Source organism: Rhea pennata, chromosome 1, assembly GCF_028389875.1.
Source record: "Rhea pennata isolate bPtePen1 chromosome 1, bPtePen1.pri, whole genome shotgun sequence".
In the NCBI taxonomy this organism is placed as follows: Eukaryota; Metazoa; Chordata; class Aves; order Rheiformes; family Rheidae; genus Rhea; species Rhea pennata.
Genome location: NC_084663.1, coordinates 98,673,219 through 98,700,399, shown reverse-complemented (window position 1 = coordinate 98,700,399; position 27,181 = coordinate 98,673,219).

The following is a 27,181-nucleotide window of genomic DNA, read 5'->3' as shown; positions in this document are numbered from 1 at the left end:
AGACAACAAGGAGTTGTTATCTTTTTTTCATAAATAGATGCATCCTAGGTTTTTAACACGAAAGTTTAATGGAGTAGAGTAAATGAATGGTACAAGCCTCACAATAATTAAATGATACATCCTCTATTCTTTTTTTTAAAAATCTTCTCACTTAATTTGTTAATAATTCAACATTGTCAAAAGACAGAAGTCAAAAGACTTTTTCCTTCTGATTGGAACTTTTATTTTTCAGAGAACAGTGCAAATAAAATGAAATTCAAGGAGTGAAACAATAATTTAATTTTCCCTCTGGGCTATTTATACCTTGACTGTGTATAGACACATAAAAGAACATTTGAGGAAATATATGAAAAAGAAGCAACGTAGGCAAACCTAGAAATTGCCACATATTGTGTTCTCAGAGTCACAAATTTCAAACAGATAAGAAGATTAAAGGTTCCTTTGCTTCACCATCCCTCCTTTCTTCTGCTCCCCAATACATCTGCCTGTGCTAGACACCACACAGAGCAATGGCAGTCGTTTTGACCATCTATCAGGGGAAAAGGTTTATTGCTTTTTACTTTCTCTCTTTCCTGCTGACACACCTCAGCTGGCTTCTCCTGAGGACAGTGAAAGAGTAGGACAGTGAGGAGCAGCCAGGTTGGGGACAGAGCATCGCGGTGGAGAGCGCCACTTCAAGGCTGGCCTTTTTTTCCTGACGTGGCTCAGTTATCTGCGCTGTTCCCTCCACCTTGAGACCAACTGCTGGGCTGGGACCACTACATGGTAGTGACTTCAGCGAAGGGTGAGCATATTAAAGGGACTATGAACTATCAGAGTTGTGTCAGGTACCCACATACTGATACAGCAGTGTAATAAACGTATAAAATCACCTGGTAAATTGGCCTAGCTAGTTCAACAGCAATCAAAAAGTCACTTTTGTATCATGTTTTTCTCCAAAGCTTTATTCTAAACTCTTAAGGCACCCAGACTACAACAGTAGATTTTGTGGCCAAACTTTTCATACTTGGCTGACTAAAGCTGGGCTCCTAAATCCATACTTTGGCAGCTAACTGGGAACTGACAGCACCAGTAAACCTCACTGAGGTCATTGCCTTTCAAAACCAGGCCTCCTTTATTTCTATGCCTAAAATACCTTCACCTAAGCATGTAAGACTGAAAATATTGTCCAAAGGTTTAACATTAACCACAGATTAAACAGAACCATCAGCCAGCCAGAGTAAATGAAATCATTTCCTCCCCTGACCAGTGTTGCTTTTTGTTGCTCACAAAAGATTCGATTCTTTGTTTCGTGCGAGCAGCTCACGCGTTCCCAGAGCCCAGACTTGTCTTCCTCCTGTCCCTTTCACACCTGTGTTGAACCTGGGCTGCCAAGGGATCATTCAGGGTTTGTGCACTTAGTGGCAAAGACAGGGAAGCAGAATACAGGAACTTTTAAAATCTTGCTGCCTTGTGATCTGTGTAGCAGCTTTTTCAGCTTCTCATTTGTCTGCATTCCTGTGGAAGGCACACCACAAGCAGAAACCACTTTCTTTCTTTACCTCAGTTCAGCCATAGCCTAGCTATTCATTTGCTCTCTCTTTAACCAATATTAACTTTTATTGCTACCTCTGTTCTTTGTTTCACTTATCATTTTGTGTTATATCCCAGAAATGTGAACTTCCAATCTACATCTTGCTTTACTTCTATTATTATTATTGCTTACTTTCTAACATGTGATCCGAATTCAGTACTCTTAGTCTTGGGACTTTCTAACTTTCCCATGCAACTCATTCAGATGTTGTTCATCATTTTCTATCCCACTTTTATTCACACTTTCTATTCCTATTAACAGAAAAACAAAAGCAAAAAAAGACAACTCCAGTCAAAAATATTTTCAAGTAGGTATTCATGTGAAGTGGTCAACAGAAAAACGTCTGTTTTAAGTGATGGCAGCATAATACAGCAATCATTCAAGTGAAGTGGCACATTTGTCCTGCAGTTGTCTGAGGTCAACCTTTTCTTTAGGTTGAGAGAAAGAACAGAAAGATATATGTGAAAATGAGAATAAAAAAGCACCTTTTTCTTTAAAGTCTCTACTGGAACGAATGCTAAATGCCAGTTCTCTTCTTCGGAAAGCAAGCTAACAAGTAGACAGCCGTTTCAGACAGCTAATACTTAGCAGCAGCAAAACTAGGAAAGTTTGCTGCAGCCCCCCCAAAAATAAGGAGCTCTACATAGAATATGTTGAAGTGATGCTTTTGAGAATAGCCTGCACCTACTTTAGTGTGCAAGGTAACACCCCTCTTCCACTCACGATAAAGAATGATAAAGACAGAAGGAAAGAGCAATACAAGAATGCAAACAAAACAGCAGAACACAAGGATATGACTGAAATCTTCAGAAGCTTTCATGGACTGTTTTTGGCAGAGAAATACACATTTAGTGTGTTAACACCTAACAAAACTGACTAAAGAAGAAATCAGCGCCTATCTGTTTTCTCTTGGTAGCCCCAGGCAGCAAATATCTTTCTGATGGCAGAAATACTTACCCTAAGGGCAGCAATAAATTAGGCCTCCACTGCAGTGACTGCCATGGTACACCTGCAAGGCAAAGAATTGCCTCTCTGTGGACATTTACCTAACTATTAATGAGTAATTACCCCTTTCCTCCTGTCCACTCCTGGCTTACTGTCACACTCTGCCATGACTGATGTGGGGCAGACTGGTGCCACGGGAGCTGCAGAGCCAGCTTGGCTCTCTGGGAGTGTGTGAGATGGGGCAACCAGCCTGCCTCAGAAATGATCTCCAAAGCGAGCAGCATGATGAAGCAGAACAGCACTTCCCTTCTCGCATTTATTTTTTCCAGGCTTGCAGATTCATCAGCTTCGTGTTGGAAAGCCTCTTGATGCTCATGGGAGGTGGTACTGTGCTGATGTGTCTCCTCACCAAATATGCTCTGAATTCCTACTGTGAAAAAAAAACAAGCTAAGGAGAGGACAAAGGAGCACTCATACGTATGTCTAATAAAAGTATAAATCCTCCAGATCTGCAGGCTGATATGTTTTAATCACATTGATTTGACATGTTCCTGCTGCCAATAAGAATGAAAGAGAAGTCAGTGAAGTGGCATGTGCATGTGCTTACAAACCATTTTTTAATCTTGACACAAGGCCTCAGGCTTCTCTTCTGAGAAAGACTATTTTTTTAGCCCCAAAAGTGTGCAAAAGTTTTGGTAGAAGGGATCAACTTAATAGCTTCACAACTTACAACTGTGCTTAACAATTGTAAATGTATTCAGCAAGTTCAGCCAGGGACAGGAGATACTCAGTGTTCTTGCACAGTGCATTCTTGCATTTGGCCTGTGAAGACCTACTGGGCCCCCTGGGACGGAGCTCTTTCTAGGATTCACTTAGATTTTCTCACTCCTGTATTACCCTCCGAAACTGAAACTCCTTAACTCCATTTATTTTTTAACAAAACTCATAGTCTTGATCCAAAACTCAGTTATGTAGATCATTACTGAATCATTTACCTGACTCATGCAATACAATTATTTCATTTTACAGCTACGTAAGACTACATTTCAGAGAAATGCCGTAACTTCATGATCAGTTTAAACTGCCATAAATGAGCCCTGCAGCTGACAGATGCAATTCACCTTGCTCCCAATACTGGAGACTATTTTTTTGGCACATGGAGTCAGTGTTCATAGCTCTACTGTTTTAGGGTGAGGAGTTGAAGTTTGAAGCCTATTCAGGGCCTAGCCTTGGATTCAATGACACTGAGACCTACTTACTGATTTCACAAAATTTCAGACACAAAAGCAGACATGGAGGAGGACAAGATGAAACCTTCCCTGAGATTTGGATTCAATTCATAATCCATTTCAGATGGTGACAGATAAAGAGCTTCATTTATAACTCCAGACTATAGTGTCTATGAAATTAAGATGCACAGTTCCTTTGTGTATTTATCTGCATTGTTATTTGAAAGACTTGTTTGCATTCCCCACTGATTTAATTCATGTTCAAAACTCTCTGTGATACTTAGACAGTCAAATGCAATTTCCTGTATTTGAGTTCCAAACTCAAACACAAATCTCCTCCCCAGCCTCAGAAGTGAGAGGTACAGTCATGCAAAATCCAGAAAACCCTGGCATGGATATTTTGTTAATTTTCATGTAAGCATGCCAATGCAGCCATCAGGACCCTTGGCTTCTGCTCCTACCTGTATTTATAACACATAAATGCTTCCCAAGGCTACAGAAGGAAAAGTGAGGAATGCCATCTTTCTGATGTCTTTGCAAAATCTTTACCCGTGGATCCAAACAAGGCTATGCCAGTGCTACTGGTTTAACAAATGCTAAACATTCTGCAGGTTTGACCTTTGTTAGGTGGGATTTTAAAACTCTTTTAGGCTTGCTATGAAAGAGCTAGCAAGTTCAATAACTTGGACAGCAAGCATTAAGCAGAAAAATTATTTGCTCTGAATAGCAAGCTTTATATAGAGAAATAGTTGATAGAGTATATGCTTATTAGAACTCACGGAACCAGATGTACTTTTGGATGCTGAAACTAAGTCACTGGAAATGAAAAGTAAGCATTCTTGTTAACATACTGAGCATATCTAGTACCTTTCACAACATAAACAACTGAAAAAATGATACATTAAGTAACACCAGATGAAATCTGATAACACATTACATTTATACAACCCTTTTTCTGAAACACATTGCATTAGAGATTTATAGGACAGATACATGCTGCCTTACATTCCTCTACTTACGACACTCCAGTGCTGAGTATCTGTCCCCATAGAGCATCTCCCTCCACTGCTCGATTTCCAGGTTATCCAGAGCTTTCACCTGAACTTCTGAGTTGTTTCTCTGTCACCAGCTAGTGGGCACATCTTCAATGACATCGTGACATTGTCAATGGGATGTCACTAGCAAGGGTAGACTCACTCCTCTCAGCTGTGACCAACTGATATTAGCAGCTCTGAGGCTATTCTGATACATTAGGGTTGAGACAATGTTTGGATGGGGCAGGCCACAAAGTCAGTTCAAACTGCTTTCCCCTTCCTAGCTGCTATGGAGGAGCTCTCTGCTCATTTTCTCTCTCTCTTTTCCCTGTACTTTTAAGCGCAACTCATTTTCACTGTTGATAGCTATTACCAGCCATCACTTCAGAGAAGGATGCTGAATAGTAAATAAAAAAATATTGTAGGCAATATGTGACTACCTGAAATGGACAGGCCATAAATGTTTCTGGACTGGTGCAATAGATAACCCCACTTCAGACAGCAGGCAACAGCTGCCCTGAAAACAAAACCTTATCTGGCAGTTGTTGCTAACTCATAGATCAGTTAGTGGACAGGGTTACGTCAAAGTGGATGAGAGGAGTAAGCCAGCACATCTGCTGCTAGGAATGGAGATGCAAACTAACAATAAAAACAGAACAGACTAAGAGAATGGATGTGAACCTCTGAAACAGGCAGGTCAGGCACACTGGCTAAGAAACAGCAGGCTGGCTAGTCTTACAGCCAGGACATGCAGACCCCCAATACATTCTTCCAAAGGGATTAAGACAAGATAATATAATTAAGATATGAGCTTGTAATGTGTGCAGTTTCCCTAAAAGAAAACAACTATCAGACATGGCTATGGAGCAAGTAAGTGTTACAAGCCCTGAATGTATCTCTGATAAAGCAACATCACAGAAAATGAAATACACTCATGTGGCTGGGTTCCCAGTATTACTTTATTACTTTATTGGGTAGAGAACACCTCCAAAAGCACATTACTTTCTAATGCCAAATTTTAGTCCATACTGACTCAGGGGTATGTGACACCTGTTGAACCAAAAAGACTATATAGCTTGCATTTATAAAGGTCTCCCATTCAAGCATGAATCGTGTCCTAGGCTGCCAGACATTGAGATCACAGCCCAGCTCACCACGGGACACAGACAAAGCCATTGCAAAGCTTAGAGCTGCTGCACACAGTGAATAAATCACACATTCTGGTCATATAAGTGGGCTGAATCAGGTTGTTACATGAAGATACGGATCTTATTCTTCTGAATAAAGCAAAACATTTAATGAAAAACTGACATTTTCTTAATATAAATGAGTAAGCACAGTAATTTGCACTTATATAGCTCCCTTCATCTTCTGCAGAGCTCAGAGCTCCTTAACAGTGAAAGGTGATTTTTTCTTTATTTATATTTTTAAAGGAAAAAAAATCAAGCATTTGAAAATGACTTGCACAAAGAGTTGAGTCAGAACTCAGGTCAGTCTCCTGCTCTCACTGTCATACATTGCTGCTTCCTCTTCACTACCAATTTAATAGCTTATTGTTTGCTAGTGTTGTTTTCATACAGAAAAAACTAAAAGACAGTTGCAGAATGATTTGTTAATTCATCATATAGATTTATTCTGCAAGCTTCGGCATGTAAGAATAATTATCGTACTGTCCAGTATAGTTTATTTATAAACATTTAGGACCACATTCATCTGAACTTGCAGAGGACGAACCAAGAGCATGGTTACGTGTTTTTTTCTTTTGGCATCAGCACTAGCTTGAGTAGCTCTCTTACTTTGTTCTCACCCATAATTTTTGATAGCAATCTGTTTTTTAATTTGGTTCACTGCACAAACAGTTGTTGATAAACAATGGATAAAGTGGAGTGGAGGGAAGGAGTAGAAAGGGGCAGTGAGTACTGCTTTGGCCAGTTTTGCTACTGAAAAAAAAATCCATGAACATATCACCCAATTCTCTGTGTCCTAAACATTCTGAATATAAAATTAGTATATGACTTGGACATCTCAAAGATTCAATAAGAGCATACAAAGCTTTTTTCTTTAGGTCACTGGTTCAAATCACAGGTAAAATATCTGTAGTCCATTTCTTAGCAGAAGGGTGCTAACAGCACTGACTTTCACTCTTATTAAAGAAGCAACAGCATGGGGAATGAATTATCTGCTCTTCCCTACAGGCAGGTCAAGACTGAGCACCTCGGCAGGTCTATGTGTAGGATGCTGTTGCTTGCTTTGTCCCTGTTGAATAAACAGAAGATTAATCCCTTGGGTAGTGAATGTGACACCTTTCAAGCACCACAAATTCAGAAAAGCAAACGGAGGGAAAGAATGCAAAGTGAGTATCTATAGATTCACACTGTGTAAATTAAAAGTGACTCAAAAGCAATTTGTGTTGGACAGGCATAAAACTGATGCAACCAAAATCATGGCAGTTTCTAACTGATCAATGAGAAGATTCAGTAAAGCTATTGCCTTTGTCCTGCTTTTAATTGGTGTGTAAACTTTTATGAAAATGGATCCTCACATAAACAGTAACAGCATGTAAAAAGCTGCAGCAAACACACTACCAACAGCTTAATAGTAATTCTGACAGCACATATTTCATACAGAAACCTGTTTACTACTGATATCCTTCATGAACTTATATTGGAAATAAAGGCTATTAAATTGCAGTCAACCCATGAAATTATTACTACAAACATTCATTATTTTATGGAGCAGCCTATTGACATTCCTTAGCCTGCAGAAAGAATTACGAACTCTTGTTACATTAGTACATCATAGCTTGGCTTTAGATTATAAATTCACTGCTCTGTTCATAAGCTCTCACCAGTGTTTCACTGCTTATGTGCAAAATACGTATACATTTACCAATTTTGCTAGAATCACCACTAGATAAAAATATTTCAACCTGCAAATATTTGAAGGGTTCTCAAGCTGATGATGTTGAACTTTCCAAAGCACTTGCAGTCATCACTAAATAAAGTGGCTCTAAATGTTCTTAAGATGAAACACAGAGAAAGTACGAAAGAACCTAGACTCACATCAGCTCTGGAGATCACCTTGAGGTGACCTAAGAATGGAAACAGAGTAATGGAGGGTTCTGCCAGCACCGAGATTTCCTTTTCACATTCCCCCAGGGAAAAAAGGAAAAAAAAAAAAAATCTCTTGATAGAGCTTGGAAGTAATCCCACAAGCAATTCTTATCTTTCCCTTATTCAGAGAAAAGCATCATGCCCTGTCATATATCCCATCACTGAGTGATAGTAAGTGGAGCACTGAGTGGACTGGGCTGACCACTATATTAGGCACTTCCCTCTTCTATGAGCACTTATGTTTTTTTTTTTTTTTTTTTCCTCTCCATCAACCAAGACTTCAAATGCAGTCTACTCAGAATAGTTGCTTTGGCTGAGTAATCTCTTTGCCACATTTCTTCTACAGATGGATGGGTTATTGGTGATGCACTGTAGTGAAACACTTTTTTCATCTTGGAGTTTTGTAAAACACCATATGTGTTCATGCAGCAACAAAAGACAACACATTATTCCAAGGTATTAGAGATTTCTCTGATGTGAGCTGATAAATCAGGCCTGATGAGAACAGAGCTCCAGTCCAAATGCAGATATTCAGTTACATGAGACTTTCATTTGTCAGTACATTCTGACAGGTGCATTTTCTATGTCAATATGATTTCAAAAAGGACTTGGACATTACTAACAGCATAAATGACATTAAAAGCCCCTTTTAAAAAAAGATGTGTACTATTTATGTAAATCTTGCATATTTGAGGGTTTCTGCTTGTGCTAATTTCTGAAGGACATACGTGTAACATTTATTTTTCAGGTTGCTAATATGGGAGATTTAAATAAGGTTGTTAATCTGCCTGGGAGATTCTTGCACAGTAGATATGCAGATGAGGAACATGATATGATCTAGGCATGGATGAAAACTTGCTGCTTGTTTCAGGGTGGAGTTGAATAACATTCTTCCTCATTCAGCGTAATTCCACTACAAGTGTGAAAAGAAGAGCCTGTGAGTCCTAACTGCTCACACTAAATTAACACTAAGCCAATGTTGCACTGTACCCAGGAAAAAATGCTCTTTCTGTCACCTCTCAGCCTTAGCTGCAAAGCTTTTCCAGACCCTGCTCAGCCTCTCAGTGCGAAGTCCAGCTTTCCTTTCCTGCTCTCCTTAGCACTTTGAAGTTTTTCCTTCTCCAGGACTGTCACTTACTCCCAAAGGAGGATAACTGTAAACAAACCCTGAAGGGGACATGGGCCTCTGAATACAGTGGGAAAGGGCTCTCTCATCTCTCCATACTGGAAACACTCCTGGGTTCAGGTAACAGCCAACATAAATTTACCAGTAACATTTAAAACGATTCTCCTGGGGATTTAAAGGAAAAGACTAGTTGATGAAAATATTTTGGACAAATATACTTTTGGACTTCACTGGCCAAAACAGTGTAAAAATAAAGGAAAACTGTCCACGTTTGGATAAAGAAACGTTCTTACATATGTGGAATAATTTCACCATGAAGTGTTTGAAAAGTTTTCCACAGCAGTAACAGAGGAGATTTTCGTATGTATGTATGTCCCTAAATACGCATGCAAGTAATATGTGACTATTTCCACACAGTACTGTGAGTACAGCTCTAACCTTTTCCTGCTCATAATCTAGGCTGCCGGACATGAACTCTCTCTTAATCTCTCCAGTGGTTTGAGCTATGTCGTGCTAAAAGGCAGCACCCGACCTGGTTCAGTACTGCAGCGAGGCTACGTGATTTGCTTTGTTTCACAGCACAGGCAAAGCAAACTTGTACGCGCTTTGCACGAGGGCTGAGCAAGCTTTTTTCTGCCAGCAAATTATGACCTTGCTAGGCTCCCAGGAGTGCCAGAAGACTTTTCTTGCTTAAGAATAATGTCCGACATATAAGCTCGGTTTCTAGACGCAAAGTTTTTCCTCGATTTTTTTAAAATTACCCCATCTCCTCACTCCCCAAGAAATCTAACATTTTTGTTTGAATGAGGTCTCCTCCTCCCATTCTGATTTATTCTGTGACAGAGTATTCCTATTTTAATTTCTTAATTTTTGTATTTTTTCCACACTCCTGCCAATAATTGTAGGGTATACATATTTCAGAGAATCTGTATTTCTGCCTTTATTTTTATCTCCGTTAAATGATCTATGGCCTAGTATGCTTGTACTCAGATGACTTTTTGCTCTAGCTGCATGTGTAAATCCAGCAAAATTAAAACAACCGAACATTTGACAGCTAAAGTATTTCACTAGTGAACTTCTGATATACTAAGCCTTTGAGGGGTAACTGCATATGACCCTTCCTTTCACATCTGAGGGTCACTAGCTTAGTGTGACTTGTTTACTATGTGAACTGTAGAATCCCATGTTATTTCCGACATACATTTTTCCCACCTGTATTTGCATCTAAAGAAGCTTATCTTCTCCTGTGAGGTACTTTTAACTACTTTAACACATGCTACATGTTAACAAAGCATCACTATGATACTGGCATATAAACATTTTTGATGCTTTTCTGTTTTCACAAAAGCAAAATAAAATGTTTGAGTCAAAGTGTAAACGACCATTTCCTTTTCACAAGTAAGAAGAAAATTCAGAATATCCGAAATCCAAGGCACTTCCTTGTGTACACACAGCCAGAGGCCTGGTGCTTGGGACCGCGGTGGCTAGCTAGCACTGGCAATAGTGGTGAGGAACAAGGAGCTGCTGCCACAGCTGGGGTGAGCAGGCTGCCTCCCCATTTGCCCTCCGCACTGTGCCACTCACCCATGGGCACAGGGGAACTGCCTTGGCTGAGCCCACCTCAATGTCTGACACATCCAAGGGAACTAACAGACACAGCAGACTTGAGATCACTGCTCTCCCTAGAAAACTGGTCAGTTAAAAAGTAAATTACTGACAGAGAAATAAACTGATGCTATATTTGCAAATTTACTTTCAAGTGTTTTAATCAGGAATAGAACTCAGGTTTGCAACTTCACTTACTAGTTGTCCAGTCATGTAATATAAACTGGAAGTTAATAGGCTCTGTAGTTTGACTTCTAAGAAGTAAATATTTTGAAATTTTGTGGTGAGCATCTATGTTAACAGAAAGCCCAAATTTGTTTAGGAGGTTTGGAAATACAGCCTTCAAATAGAAAGTAGCATTACCAAAATCAGAAACGTATGTACTTTTCTGCCTCAAGTTAAAGGTGTGTGTGTATGTGTGTGTAACAGCGACACTGTAATTGATTTCCTTCTACTACATTTAAAATATTTTCTTATATTCTGTAAGCTTTCACATAAAAAGAACAAAGCTTCTGGTGAGATAGCTGTTTGCTCAAATATAGAAGTAAAGCAAAACCCTCAAACCTATCCTGCACTTGAATTAGAAGGCAAAAGTATATGCCTGTACTTTGTTCTGAAAACATTCTGCTATGGTCATTAGAAGTCATTTAACATTAAGGTCACAAAGCAGATCCCAGGATGTTCTCGGTGAAGATGTGCCTACATCACTTAAAATCAGGTGCAAAAAGAACACCTTTGTTCCAGTGAGGACAGGTGCTGAAAGTGTGCTTGGATATTAGCAGAGCAGAAACACATGGATGATGTGTTCTTTTTCTTCAAAATAATACGTACATTCAAACTAGAAACAGTGGATGTTTTTTTCCTCCCTTCCCTTGTCTGGAAGTTACCAAATCTCAGTGTCAGAAGGAAAGCCATGCTGAAGAGATTTGGGATATCTATTGATAAGATTATTTTGTCTTGTAGACTTTAGATTTTTGAGGTTTTTTTTCTTTTGCTAAAGAATAAGATTCAAGACTCAAGATTCATTTATTTTTATTATCATTCTTTTTCCTGTAAATTAAGATGCATTAGGTTTGGTAACTTGCTCATCAAAATCTTAATTTTGCCCTTGAAAACTGCACAAAGAGAAAGCATGCTGGCAGGCCTTTCTAATTAAATGATATTGGTTTCTTTTCCTATTAGGGCATACACTTTTCTCTTATTTTCTCCTTTTCTGGAGTAACATGCAGTCTTATGTAAGCCTTATAGTGCAAAGAATGAATCCTGCTAAGATAACAGAAAGAATATTACTACTCCACTTCTAGCAGTTTCCTAAGGTCTGCAAGCAGCTCCTCAGAATAAGCTTATAGTTCAAATTCTTCTGATAGACATTGGCTGTATAAATGCATTGGTAGTAATACAGCACATCGGGCTAAATGGAAAATGATGCTTATTTTCACTTTAAAATTCAACTTTGTAGTATATTAGACTTCAACAGTTGGCTTCAGTACCCAAGCAGCCCATTAAAACATTACAGAGTTACAGAGCTAGACCTACAGTTAGCTGTATTATATTTGCAGGGCGGAGGGGATAAAAATGAAAAGTGGATCTCTAAGAGAAACAGGAAAAAGAAAAAAAAAGGAAGACAAGTGTTTTTTCTCATTTTGAAAAGGAATTATCTATTGCCATTTAATTGCTAGTTGTTTTACAGGTAAAGCTTCAATACCAGAAACTTCAATACTTTTATCAAGTAATGATGGAAATAAATATTGCAATCCTATTCTTGATCAAATACTTATTTTATTTGAATATTGTCTACCTTACTTGGTGTAATGAATTACATTCAACTGAATATCAGAGATTTTGGCTTGAAACTCCTAGTATTTCCTAGGCTTCTTACTAGTAAAAACATACTACAGCTATATGATAGAATTACCCAGTAATAAGTTTTGTTTTCTTTGATTATTGATGAGGAGTGTGAGCTAGAGCTCCTAAACATGATAAGGCTTCAGCAAATTATCAGGTTTACAAATTCTAGAAGAAAATTCTTAGCAACAGATCCCCTCCCCTCTTCTGGTAACACTCATTCTTAAAAAACAACTAATCTGTACCATAATACTCCACAGTATGGTATGTTACCCACATGACTTACAAATCCAGCTATTTTTCCAATTCATAATTATCTTGGTAATTCTGAAATTAAACACAATTCCCCTTTTAAATGGAAAAGAGTAGTTTTGTCCAAAGCATGAGGGTTAAATGAGTGGGATGAGGGTTCTCATCATGAATAACCCCCAACACAATAAAATAACAAGGTAAAATGGCAGCGACTAGACATTAGGTTGTACTATGTTACAAAGTTCACTTGGAAGACTGTTGAAACATTAGCTGTGCTACTGAATGCTCCCCTTTGAGTCATGGGATAATAAATGCTAGTGCTGCAGATACACTACTGGAATTGTTGAAAAAGCATCTGCAGATAGAAGGTAACTATAGTCCACCAAATACTTTCTGAACCAACGGGTAACAGTCGGTTTCCTACTTGCTGAAGTCTTAACCAAGATGTCAGAAAGACAAAACAACATTTCATGTCTATTTAAGAAGAATGAGGGAGCCAGATAAACTTGTTTTGATGACCGAAGAGAGACTGATAGTCTGTGGTTGGAAAAGAGAGTTTACTAAATGATTAGCTTACCAATCACTATATTTCAACTAAGCTCCGATATGAGACAAAGTTCGGATTTATTATACTCCATAACACTCTTGGAGCCCACTAGAAGACAAATTTTACCATTAATGAACAATTTTTTCTAAAAAGTTTCTAGAAGTCCCCATTTCTTCTTTTGAAGCATGAGAAGTCTGTTTCTCAGTGAGGAGAGTAAAATTATTATTTCTTACATACTTTACACGTGAATAGTGACATGTGTTATAAGCATTGCTATCAATTGGCCCAGTAACATTTGGCTTAATTAAATTTAAATGGATGTCTTTAATGGTCACTTTTAGCTTTCACTGTTCATCCAAAGCATATATAATCATAGAATCATAGAATCAGTAAGGTTGGAAGGGACCTCTGGAGATCATCTAGTCCAAACTCCCTGCTCAAGCAGAATCACCTAGAGCATGTTAGACTGGGTTGCATCCAGGCGGGCCTTGAAGATCTCCAGAGAAGGAGACTCCACCACCTCTCTGGCAACCTGTGCCAGTGCTCCGTCACTCTCACAGGGAAGAAATTCCCCCTCATGGTCAGGCGGAACTTCCTGTGCTTCAATTTCTGCCCATTGCCTCTTGTCCTGTCACATGGGACAACTGAAAAGAGTTTGTTGCCATCCCCTTGACACCCTCCCTTCAGGTACTTGTACACATTGATAAGATCCCCTCCTCAGTCTTCTCTTCCCCAGGCTAAACAGGCCCAGCTCTCACAGCCGTTCCTCCTAGGGCAGATGCTCCAGCCCTCGGATCATCTTCGTAGCCCTACACTGGCCTCTCTCCAGTAGCTCCGTGTCTCTCTTGTAGTGGGGAGCCCAGAACTGGACGCAGTACTCGCGATGAGGCCTCCCCAGAGCTGAGTAGAGGGGCAGGACCTCGACCTGCTGGCAACACTCTTCCCAGTGCACCCCAGCATACCATTGGCCTTCCTGGCCACAAGGGCACATTGCTGGCTCATGGTCAATTTGTCATCCACCAGCACTGCCAGGTCCTTCTTGGCAGAGGTGCTCTCCAGCAGTCAGCCCCCAGCTTGTACTGGTGCCTCGGGTTATTTTTCCCTAGGTGCAGGACCCTGCACTTGCCCTTGTTGAACCTCAGCAGGTTCCTCTCTGCCCAGCTCTCCAGCCTGTCCAGGTCTCTCTGAATGGCAGCACAACCCTCAGGTGTATCAGCCACTCCTCCCAGCTTGGTATCCTCAGCAAACTTGCTGAGCAGGCACTCCGTCCCCTCATCCAGGTCATTGATGAAGAAGTTGAACAGGATGGGACCCAGCACTGAGCCGTGGGGGACTCCACTAGCCACAGGCCTCCAGCTGGACTCCATGCCACTGATGACGACTCTCTGAACCTTTCAGCCAGTTCTCAATCCATCTCACTGTCCACTCATCTAACCCACACTTTCTGAGCTTCTCTAGGAGGATATTATGGGAGACAGTGTCAAAAACCTTCCTGAAGTCAAGGTACACAGCATCCACTGCTCTCCCCTCATCTACCCAGGCAGTCATTCCATCACAGAAGGCCATCAGATCAGTCAAGCAGGATTTCCCCTTGGTGAATCCATGCTGGCTACTCCTGATCACCTTCTTATCCTCCATATGTCTGGAGATGACATCTAGAAGGAGCTGTTCTAGCACCTTTCCAGGGATGGAGGTGAGACTGACCAGTCTATAGTTGCCTGGGTCCTCCTTCATGCCCTTCTTGAAGACTGGAGTGACACTGGCTTTCTTCCAGTCCTCAGGCACCTCTCCAGTCCTCCAGGACCTTTCAAAGATGATGGAGAGCGGCCTGGCAACAACATCTGCCAGCTCCCTCAGTACCCGTGAGTGAATCCCATCTGGGCCCATGGATCTGTGGCTGTCTAACTTGCCCAGAAGATCTCTAATCCTATCCTCCTCAATCAAAGGAAAGTCTTCCCTTCTCCAGACTTTCTTCCTCACGTCCAGGCTACAGGAGGGCTTCATGAGGGCTGCCCTTAGCGGTGAAGACTGAAGCAAAGAAGGCATTCAGTAATTTTGCCTTCTCTGTATCCCTTGTCAGCAGGGCCCCCGCCCCATTCAGTAGCAGGCCCACATTTTCCTAGTCCTCCTCTTGCAACTGATGTATTTGAAGAAGCCCTTCCTGTTGTCCTTAACATCCCCTGCCAGACTCAATTCCAGCTGGGCTTTAGCCTTCCTCAACACATCTCTACATACTCTGACTGCATTCCTATAATTCTCCCAGGCAGCCTGTCCCCTCTTCCACAGTCTGTGTATTTTCTTCAGTCTGAATTTGGCCAAAAGCTCCTTGCTCACCCATGCAGGTCTCCTGCCCCTTTTGCTGCGCTTCTTACTCATAGGGATGCACTGCTCTTGAGCTTGGAGGAAGTGATGATTGAATACTAGCCAGCTCTCCTGGACCCCCCTTCATTCTAGGGCCTTAACCCATGAGACTCCACCAGTTAGGTCTCTGAAGAGCCTGAAGTCCACCGTTGCAGTCCTGCTTGCTGCCTTACTTCTTTCCTGCCGGATCCTGAACTCCACTATCTCACAATCACTGCAGCCAAGGCTGCCCCCAACCTTCACATCTGTAACCAGTCCCTCTCTGCTGATAAGGACAAGCATTTGTCCTTCTTGTCACCGTTTGTGACAAGAAGTTATCATCAATGCATTGCAGGAGCCTCCTGGACTGTTTGTGCCTTGCTGTGTAGTCCTTCCAGTAGATGTCAGGGTGCTTGAAGTCCCCCATGAGAACCAGGGCCTGTGATCGTGAGGCTACTTCCAGCTGTCTGTAGAAGGCCTCATCGACTTCCTCTTCCTGGTCAGGTGGCCTGTAGTAGACACCCACAACAGTGTCCCCCATGCTGGCCTGCCCTTTGATCTTTACCCATAAGCTCTCAACTGCCTCTTCCTCCTCCCCCCCTGCCTAGGTAGAGCTAGATGCATTCCAGTTGCTCTCTCACATAAAGCACAACTCCACCACCTCGCCTTCCTGGCCTGTCTCTCCTAAATAGCACACAGCCATCCATGGCAGCATTCCAGTCATGTGAGCTATCCCACCATGTCTCCGTGATTGCAATGAGATCACGGCCTTGAGATCGCAGACAGATCTCCAGCTCCTCCTGTTTGTTCCCCATGCTGCGTGCATTGGTATACATGCATTTCAAAGAGGTGGTCATGCCTGCAGGTTTCGCAGGAAGGGTGTACAGGGGTCGCTCATAGCCATGTCCCAAACACACGTCCCCAGCTGCATGCACCCATTGGAGGCCACCCAGCCCAACTTGTGTTTTGTTGTCTACCCTGTCTGTATGACACCCCCTCCCCCACCTAGTTTAAAGCCTTCTTTACTAGGCTGGCCAACCTATTTGCAAAGGCAAATGTTCCCCACTTGGTGAGGTGAATCCCATCTCTCCCCACCAGCTGCTGGTCTTCAAACAACATTCCATGGTCATAGAATCCAAAACCCTGTGGCCAACACCAACGGTGTAGCCAGTTGTTGATTTGGAAAATCTTCCTACTCCTCCTCCCATGCCTCCCCCTAATCAGTAGGACTGATGAGAAGACCACCTGGGCTCCCAGACCCTTGACCACTGTGCCCAAGGCCTTGAAGTCTTCTTTGATTGTTTCTAGTTTGTTCTCTGTATCATTAGCACCCACATGAAAGAGCAGCAGAGGGTAGCAGTCTGATGAGTGGACAAGCCTTGGTAGCCTTTTAGACGTATCTCGTATCCTTGCCCCCAGCAGGCAGCAAACCTCTCTAGAGGAGGGGTCAGGTCAGCAGATAGGCGCCTCCATCCCCCTTAGCATGGAATCACCCACTACAACCACTCGTTGCCTCTTCCGAGTGGTCACGTAAGGCACAGCTCAGGCAGGCCAGTTGCTTCCCCTGAGGCCAGGTCCGGGTTCTTCTCATCCTGGAGTGCACTAAACCTGTTCTTCAACTGTAACTCCAGGTCTACAGGAGGATTAGGGGCCTTTCTTTGTTCGAGAAGCAACTAGCTTCCAGCCATCTTTGACAGTGCTGTGCTGTACTATTTCACTCTGCAGAGTCATCCAGCAACTCCCCTGCTGCAGGGGTTTGGGACTCCGGGAGCAACACGGTCTCTGAGGATGCCCTGTATATCTCCTGCTCACTTTCTCACGTTTCACAGTCTACTGACTTCATCCCGCAACTCTTTGACTTGATGACACAAATCCTCAACAACAGCACACCTCCTGCAGGAGGGCGGACCATCAGTCCAGGCCTTCTGGAGAGGCTCCAAGCACTCCCTGCAGCCTAGGACCTGTAGGGCAGTGTCTGCTGCAATGGGCTCTGTCTGGGTTGACACTTCCGACACAACTGATATAGCAGTTCCCATAGCTACTGGCAAATATGCTTTACGGCGAGTTACAACCATGTTAGCAAGAGTGGGCGCTACTGGCGCTGGAAGAAGATGTCCTCCTGCACCTAACTGTGCTTCTGCACAAACTGCTGCCTCTGTTCGCTGTGCTCTGGGAGCTGCACTCCAGGCCTGGCTCTTAAATAGACCTCTCTCTACTACCAACTCACAGGGTACTTGATCCACTCTAAACAAGGGCTACCTGTGTCAAAAGCCCCAACTCCCTCTATTCAGAGACTGCTCATTAGCAGTAGCTACACCCAGCTAGAGTCAGGGATAAGCGCTGGGGCTTCTTCCAGGAGAGCTTAAGGCTTCCTGCAGTTGCCCTTGCCCAGCTCTCCTTACCTGTTAATAGAGTCACTCTCTAGTCCCCTTGTCCCACAAGGGTCAGCAGACCACAATGTCCAACACGAGCCCCAGAAGTTCAAGGCAGAACCAAGACAGTGCTGCGCAAGCTGCTGCATCTGTTCGCTGCCTCTGTTACTATGTTTGATTAACAGGATTGTTAGCAGAAACAGCTAGATGTTCATCAAAAGTAGTAAAGGAGAAATGGGTCTGAATGAAAAAACAAATCTGAACTTGCAGAGCTATTGACAATACCACTATTTTTGTGAAGTAAACAAGCTTTAATAAGAGACAGAGGCCTTTGCCTGTTAATTTGAGGAAACAAACTTCTTTATGTAGAAAGAGGCAGAGTCATACTATTAAGAGAAGCTTTATCATGCAGGTTGAGGATTTTTTTTTTAATGAAAGGGGAGGAAAAAATATGTTGCAGAGTAATAGAATTAAAATTACAGTTTGACTGCACCAGGTTAGTATTGGAAATATGAAGAGGAGCCTTATGGTCCCACTGGTGCTGAGTGACTCTTCCTGTGACCGACTAATAAACATGCAGTTCTACCACATTCAGTTTCTCCTTATACCCTTTCTGGGCAGAAATTTTGATCCCATAAAGTAAATCTGAATGGTAATTTTCCTAGTGTCTGATAAAGATAAAATGTATACTTCCCCTATTTGGTCTCTTGCTATGCAGTTGCCAAGACAAATTTCTAAGAAACTTGGCTTGGTCAGAGCCAAATGGAGATCAGTATCAAAATGTGTATGCATGTAAAAATAAAACCTCATACCACTACAAGCTACACGGCTTGCAGCTATCTGTACACATCCTAGGAATATGATCAGTAAGCAACATAGATGAACTTCTCTCAGTAAGCTTGTAAAGTGCCTTAGTATTTCTCCCTAAAATCATCATCCTAATTTTGTCTCATATCTCAACAGTCATGAATTGTTCCCAAAAATATGGCTGCTTGTCTTTAAAAAAGAAACAACCTTGCATAGGCCTACTATGGACCGTGGAAAAACAAAACAAATCTTTTCTTTTTCAGATCTGTAATATAAAACACATGTAAATATGTTTTAAATGAATTACAGTTGACCATTGACATGACTGTCTGAAATTCAAGGACAACTTTCAAAACATGGCTTAGCTCAGGATTGTTTCATGAATATCTATGTTCTATTAACATCATAAAACTATTTTGGAATAACCTGCCAGTGACCTGAAGGCAAAGGTCTCATTATTCTCTACCAAAACCTTAATAATCTTCCAACTATGAGGCTTAAGTAGAACTTTAAATATTTTTTATTCTAAGACTATATCCAGTCTGAGTAATACCTCAGGTAAGTCAATATCTGTCTTTATACCTTTTTAAAGAATACTCCTAATAGTATCTCTGAACAGCAGAATGAAAGATTATGGTCATATGCATCTATCTCCCTATGCCAGCCTTAAGGTGATTTCACTGCGGTTACAGTAGTGAAATGAAGAGGCTTGAGCCTGTTCCCAGAGCAGGAGTAGAATCTAGGCTGAGTTATAAACTTGATACAACACATCCAGCAATGCTGCAACAGATGTGCTTAACTTTTCTGCAATCATATTTTGCTTGATTTTACTGTGCTAACCTAAAACCCATTTGGTTAGGAGAGGCTGTAGCAGCGAAAAAGTGGCTAATTCTTCTTCCTGGAATGGAGATTCCACCCACCCCCTAGTTGAGAACAGTGGCTCATTTGTTTGAATGAGCTGGAAAATGGTTGGCTTCATATCATGCTTCCCAAATGTGAGTGTAAATTGTGTTAAGGTGAAACATAAATTATATACAACTTCAACTAAGCCTTTACTGACTTTTTTTCTTAATTATTAATAGCATGCATCTGGGAAACAGAGATTTGCCTGTCAATTTAATTTTTTTCAGTGGCCAAAAAAGCTTTTGAAGACAGTACTCATCTTTGTCTATACAGAAAGGGTATCCTGAAGCTATTGATGGAAATGAGCCATGAGACAAAGTAGTTATCAAATATAAGGGAGGGATTGTTGGCTCTGATTGGGCTGTGGCTTAGGAGTGCCATGTACCTATTGAAAGCTGGTAATGGTTAACAGCTAATAATTTGATAGTGTCCACTCTAGCACTAGCAGGGAAAACAGTTCTCACTTGCTTCTTTAATTTTAGTTTTGCTTTGAGATCAGCTGCAAGATAGATTAGTTCTATTAATAGAGAAATATAACTCCTTGCCATAAAGCTAATTTCAGCAAAAAAAGAAAGATACTACCAGTTAAGGGTACCACTGACAGAATACAGAAGGAGGGTAATATGATACATCCCAAGTTTGGCCACAACAAAATATTTGGTACAGATCAGGTTATAATACAAGTAGTTAAAGAAACATACCTTACAGTGTGGCTTTGGTACTTCTGTAAGCATTAAAAGATAGCACTATATATAAATTCATGTTTATTTCATTTTATCTAAAGTTTTCTATGGCCAGACAAGGTTACTATGATTAAGAAGAGATGATGAGCAAATTACATGGAAATGATGTCAAGTTTAATAGCTGTCAGTACATTACAACCCTGGTTAACATTCATTTCCAGCTCAACAGTCACATGGTGGTGGCTTTGGTGTAGACAGAGTAGCTTACACTTGCTCATTCCTGATCTGAAAATAAGGAGACAAAAAAAAAAAAAAAAAAAAAAAAAACAGTGTTTTCCAGTACCAGATCTACACTACAGCTCCCACCAATGCAACTCAATGATGGGAAAATAAGATGTTTCATCATAAATGAAGCCAAAGTTGACTCAAGTATTTGCGCTACAGTATAAATAACACAATCTTTTAAAGATAACACAGATTTAAACAGTAAGGAAGAACTGAAAAGCAACTCTACATAATCACCAGTCAGTTAAATGACGATTTCACAGATGGAAGAACAGATGAAATTCAGCCAAATGATTTTAGGGGCAAATGAATAGGCAATAATGTACTTAGGAAGCATTAGCCTCTCTTCATTCTCAGAGACAGAGACTCATTGTTCAAAAATAACAAACCCTGAGGCACAAAGGGGAAAGAGATAGTGGTTGACTAAGATCTGTTCAAAGCCATGAAATACAACAAGAACAGAAAATTGTACATTACATTGTATCTTAACATAAAACAGACTCTCCAAAAAAATGTTGAATTACTTTCATGTATTCAGATTAAAACACAAACCCTGCCAAATTGTGACCGGTTACAAGTCTCCTCCTGGATCTGCTGAAAATCACTTCTGCTGTAAATTAAAGGATCATTGGTTAGGTAGCAGTTTAGCTCTCCTTTGCTTACAGACCTTCCTAGGACTGGCACAAAGAAGCATGCAAGGGAGTCACCAGCCCTTAAATGCCAACTTGTCCTTGAAGCTGAAAACTCTGGAATAGAGCACTACTATCTGTTTGCTGCAAAGCAAGTTAAAAATGAGGACTGCATCACGTGGCAAAGCACCTGTGCCAATAAACCAACAGCTTTAAGAGATGAGTTACTCTTTTCATTTTGTAACTAAAATAGCAATGATTCTGAAAAAGAAGTGTCTGACTGTAAGTAGATGATACCACTGTGAGGAAAAGCAATTGCTAATAAGCCCAGTAGGTCATCTTCATAAATGGGTGAGCTTAGAGACAATTGTTATAACTTATTTTTACCCTGGGAAGCCCAAAAGAAATTGTCTTTTCTCTTTTGTCATCTGGCGGTGTAATTATTGCTTTTGCTTTAGAAAAACAGAGAATTACAGTGAGGATGTTTAACCCTCTAATATACGTGTATGCTAGTTTTAACACTGAGGCTGTATATTAGTGGTCCAAAGCCCATAGTACAAGAAAAGGATAAGGAAATGCTTTGCAGTAGCTGTACTGTGGAAAAATTTGTTCTGGTAAATGACTGGCATTCCAAATATTTTGAAATTCTGTTTGAAACATGCTGCAGGACACAAACAATGCAACTTCAGAAATACTATGATCTTCCTGCACATCTAGCCTGCTCCAGCAGGATTTTTTCTTCAGCAGTTCCCCAATAGTTTGCCTTGTCCTACTTCTACAGAAGTTCAGATCAGTAAAATCACAGCTATTATAGAAAAAGAAAACAGAAAACTGTTACTTATTTAGTTCTCAAATACTAGAACTGCAGCCTATCTAATTAAATCATCAGGCAGCAGTTTAAAAAACAAACCAAAATGAGTATTTTGTAGCACAACTGATTCATACAACCCATTCCCACAGAATACTGTAAACAAGAATATCTAAGTATGCTCAAAAAGAAAACTAACATAATTGATGATAACTCTAGTAGACAGGTCAGGCCTCGAGATGTCTGACTTGTGTTACTGAGCACTGGAGGAGGATGACTGATTGCTATTTTCTGGTTAAGAACTCCATATAGGAGGCTAAAACCAGGAGTATTGCTCTATACCTGCCCTTTTATTATATTCTTTCCCTTGGTGCTTTCTACAGTCAGTGTCAGGTAGCATACTACATGATAGACACTTCTTAAGTTTTTTATGCTGTCTTAGGATAGGTAATGCCTGTTTTCTGGGCATGTCGCCGTGCTTATCCTGTCACACGTTGCATGACAGTGCATACGATGTCCGTTCTTTGAGAGACATTATGTTACATTCTCCTCTTCTTAGAAGGATGGAGGGAAGGCCAACTCTGAGTTCACATTGCACTTTAAATTTGAAAAGCATGTGCGAGAAAACTTAGACCCCTAAGAAGCCTAAGAATACCTAAGAATCACCTTTGGGGCACAAGAGTTGGAAATCAGCAATCTATATACACTAGCCCTTAAACAGCAACAGGGCATCCAGTCACTTTCCAAACCTGAAAAATCTATACAGCAAAGTAGCTTATGGGATGGGAGATGATGACAAGCTATTATAGAAAGATGATTTTGAACCATTACTCCAAGAGCAGAGAAGAATCAAATGGGCATGTCCTTGCAGCCATTAAGCTTGACTTGCTTCCAGCAAAGTTAAAATGTAGAAATATGGTGCAAGTTACTAACACCCGAAACATGATCTAGAATTACAGAAGGCTCATGCAAGTGTTTTAATATATTGTATAAATTTCAGTATTTAGCAATCCTATGATGGAGACAGCTTCAGTGTAGCTATTGCAATGTGGCAGGTGGAGAGCGAACATAGAACCCTTGCTTGAACTCCAGAAGGTTTCTAGAAATTGCAAAGGCCTGAAGGAGCTTTGTTGTCTAAGACTTCTGCAATAATCACTTACTTAACAAAACTAAACTGTAAAGCTAGTTAGCTGTACTTCACATGCCGAAAGAGATCTCTGAAATAAGCATGCTTTTTTTGCATTTTCATAGTGACAAATATAGTGGATTACTATGTGGATACCAGAAATAGAACAGCACCGAGGACCAAGACTGATAAATGTATTCTGCTACTTTTGCGTGATCTTTAAAGAGAAGGGAAAAGCAATACTGGGGAAAAAAGAAAAGGTAGTGATATTTTTGGTTTATAAACAAAGGGGTGTCATTTTTGTAGGATTTGGAAACAGTATGTAAGTATTAGTACTATGGGAATGTAGATAAAAGAAAAAAAGGTTGTCTTTCTAGAGATAGTTCATGAAATAAGCATGACGTCTCATGCATCTTGTGGTCTAGTTAACACTGCACTTTACTATAGATTAACTAAATGAGTCAGTATATATTCAAACTATATTAAAAATCCTGGTATTGTGCTGTAATGAATGATCAGTACCCGAAGGGTAAACATTTTGTAAATAAGTAAGTACATAAAATTTAAATATTTTGTAAATAAGTACATAAAATTATGAAACTTTCTGTTCCTGTTTTGGTAATAGTAGCATACATTCCTTTTTTTTTTTTTTAAAAAAAAAAACTTATTTAATGAGAAGATGTCTGAAAAAAATCTAAAACTTCGAATTAGCCCATTCATTACGATTTTCATACCTTGAGCTGAAGACCTTTGCAATTTAATCTTTCCAGTATTCATTGAGAGCATATTTCAATTACAACTCACAATTTCACCACAAACTGTTTTTCAGAAAAAATTAGTCTCACCCCCCCCCCCATAGCATGAAATGAAAAACTGGACTTTTTTCCTCTACTCTTGCATCTCTAAAGTAATGGAAGAGACATACCATTTAGCTTTCCTGTTACTTAAGAAGAGCAAAATGATGACTGCTATTGCTACAGCAGGCAAAAGACTTTTTATGCTTTAATGCCCAGCATGTCTTGAAAAATGTGGCTTAATGCTGTAAAAAGAGGTTTAACTGAAAGATTACTACATCTTGCCCTCCAATCCTATGGAGCCTTCCATCTTAAATGTACTTTTTTTTTTTTTTTTGTGTGTGTGTGTGTGTGTGTGTGTGTAGACTTATTCCGGGAAAGGTTAAAAATAGAGCATTAACTACTATAAGAGAGAAACAAATTGACCGTATATTAAAGATCAAGATGGAGAGCTGAAAAAATAGAAGAGGGCAAACATTTTAGATTGCAAGTCACAAAGAGAAATTTTTCTCCAATTTTAATTCTCAAGAATGACATCCTTGGAATAATACATGCTTACTCATGCTAACTCTGACAGCCCTGAAAGCTGTACAGGAAAAAAAAATATTTCTAACTTTTATGCCATTCAGCTAAAATAAAATGAAATCCTTCAGTAAAAACTTTGTTGCATGTGAATAATAATTTCTCTTATGTGGCTCAGAGGGTGATAATAAATCTGTACTGAAGGAGGAAAATAAATTGAGGATTGACCATTCATGGGCATAGGTAGCTGACCGTCTTTGGAAACATTAATATCTGGGAACACTGGAATGGAAGAGATGAGAGAATTTAAATTCAGTATAGTGTGAACACTAGCTCAGTCATCTGAAGGCCTGAAAAACATGACTATCAGGGATCCAGAGGTAGAAGAGTTCAGAGAGCTTGTCACATCGTATGTCTTCATGCTTTTGATGATGGGAACACCTTTGCGAAGTACCAGCATCCTAACTTTAGCTACAGTCTTCAGTGTCACTTGCTGATAGAACCCCTGTGCAATGGCATGAATGCAAGTCCACCACAGTCTGCTCAATATGGCTTGCATAGAACAATCCTGTATCATCTGGGATGTTGAAATATGGCAATTGTCAGGTAATGCTCTAGGTGCTCCTCTGGGCAAGAAAGTGGTGGGCTGGGACAAGTTACTAACTTGGCAAATTCCAAGATGATGCACTTAGATCTCCACTAAAAACTAGAGATCCATGTTTTACAGAGAGATATAGCCATTTATCCCAATCTGAATACTGATTTCACTGTTGTAGAAAAGTATAACAGGGTATGGGGAGCTTGACACACACACGAAAAACTTCTAATGATGTGTTAGACCATCAAATAATGCATACTGCACCTTTATTCTCCAGATTATTCAAGTTTAATTAATCCTGTTGCAAAATCTAGTGAGCAAGAAAACAGAACAGTGCTGCTGGAAAGCAGGCTTGAACCTGGCTTAGTAGTAGAAAAGCTAATCAATGAAAGAAACAGTGAAACCAGTCAAACTGGTTTTCCAGGACACATCGTAAGCTGAGAAGAGTGAGAATGAATAGAAGGGCCATCCTGGGACACAAAAGATGTTGAAATGCAAAACTTCAGTTTTTTTAACACAAGGAAACACTGTGTGGCATTGAGTCAGATATCTACCTTATAAATTGTAATATTTGTATCCCAAGTACATAGACTGACATGGCATGCCAAGCAGGAGGAAGGAACCTGGTAAAGGATATGAGCTGTGTTTTTTCGCCATGATGGCTAGCATTACAAGAGGGGAGTCCTATATGCAAACTGTATCAGAAGGGGTGAAAAGGTAGGTCCTATACTGCCACATATTGATCGAAGGTGCAAGGCAGCTATGTCAGAGCCTCAATTCCAGTGGCCTGGTAGAGTGAAGAAACATTTATAAATCTTCCAGGGTGCAAAGCCCACCTACATCCCAGGATGAAGGAGCTGAAGCCTACCAAAGCAATGGCAAGACTAGCAGTGGATGAAGGCCATTTAGTCAATTCTGCAGATTAGTGTTTGGAAATCCAGTAAGAATGGACAGAGGGGAAACTGCTTATTTTGAGTCCTGCTTTCTCTTGAGAAAGTGTGGTTCCACATTAGTCCTTTACACAAAATGCTGAATATATAGTCCTGACGGATTTATGGAAAATCTACTTTTTTTTTTTCTTTTGAATGAGTTCAAACATTTAAACATAAACATGGTACATTTCCTGAAAAATACAAAGAACTTGTTGCTCAGAGGTAGGCTGTTTTCCACTAGCCTTGGAAAGCACAAGAGGAGAGGAAGGGAAATGTTGAAGAGGTGGTTACAGTCCACTGAGCATAAGTTTCTTATACGGTAACTGAATTTATGGAATCCCAATGACTTAGATTCTTTCACAGGAAAGCAAAATATGGTAAGTCTTGCTCAATGAGAATTACCCATCTGGATAATTGCTGTGCCACATTTCAATAGGTAATTTGTAATGGTATTCAAAAATACCATTTTGCTTAAAAAAGGACTACCTCGGGATGTGGATGAGGTATCCCTCTGTAAGGGATATCTAGAATAGGAGTTTATTATACATCAACTATACATAAACCTTTATCCCAGTTAGTGGAATCTAATTTAAGTAATGCTGCAGTTTAGATTTAAATAGGAAAAATAAAGTAAGGAAAAAATGCTTGGTAATAACCAAGCAGTTGGTACCAGGAAGCATCTGGTACCAGCTTTTTAAGAAAATGCAAACTTCAAAATTGTAAACTCTTACATACTTTAACTGTACAAGTATAGCTTGTTTTTGAAAAGGTGTGAAGCAAGAGTAACGGATTGATAGAATGAACAGTTCTTCAAAAAGTAATGGCTTCAAGATTTAAATTAGTTTTGTAGTTTAAATTAAGGGTTACTGCTTAACTAAAAATACAAAGAGAAAGGAAAATGGAGAATACTATGGCAGTAACCTTCATAACCAACCTTGTACTATGGAAAACATTTGAGTGTGTCAGATAACAGGTCACATAATAACACCACATAGGAATATAAAGTAAGAGTTTTTCTCTGGATACTCTTCTGTAAAGATTGAAACAGTGATCCTCATCAGAAGTTTTAAATTGTCCTATCAAGTTCCTATCAACTCTCTACACAGGATACAA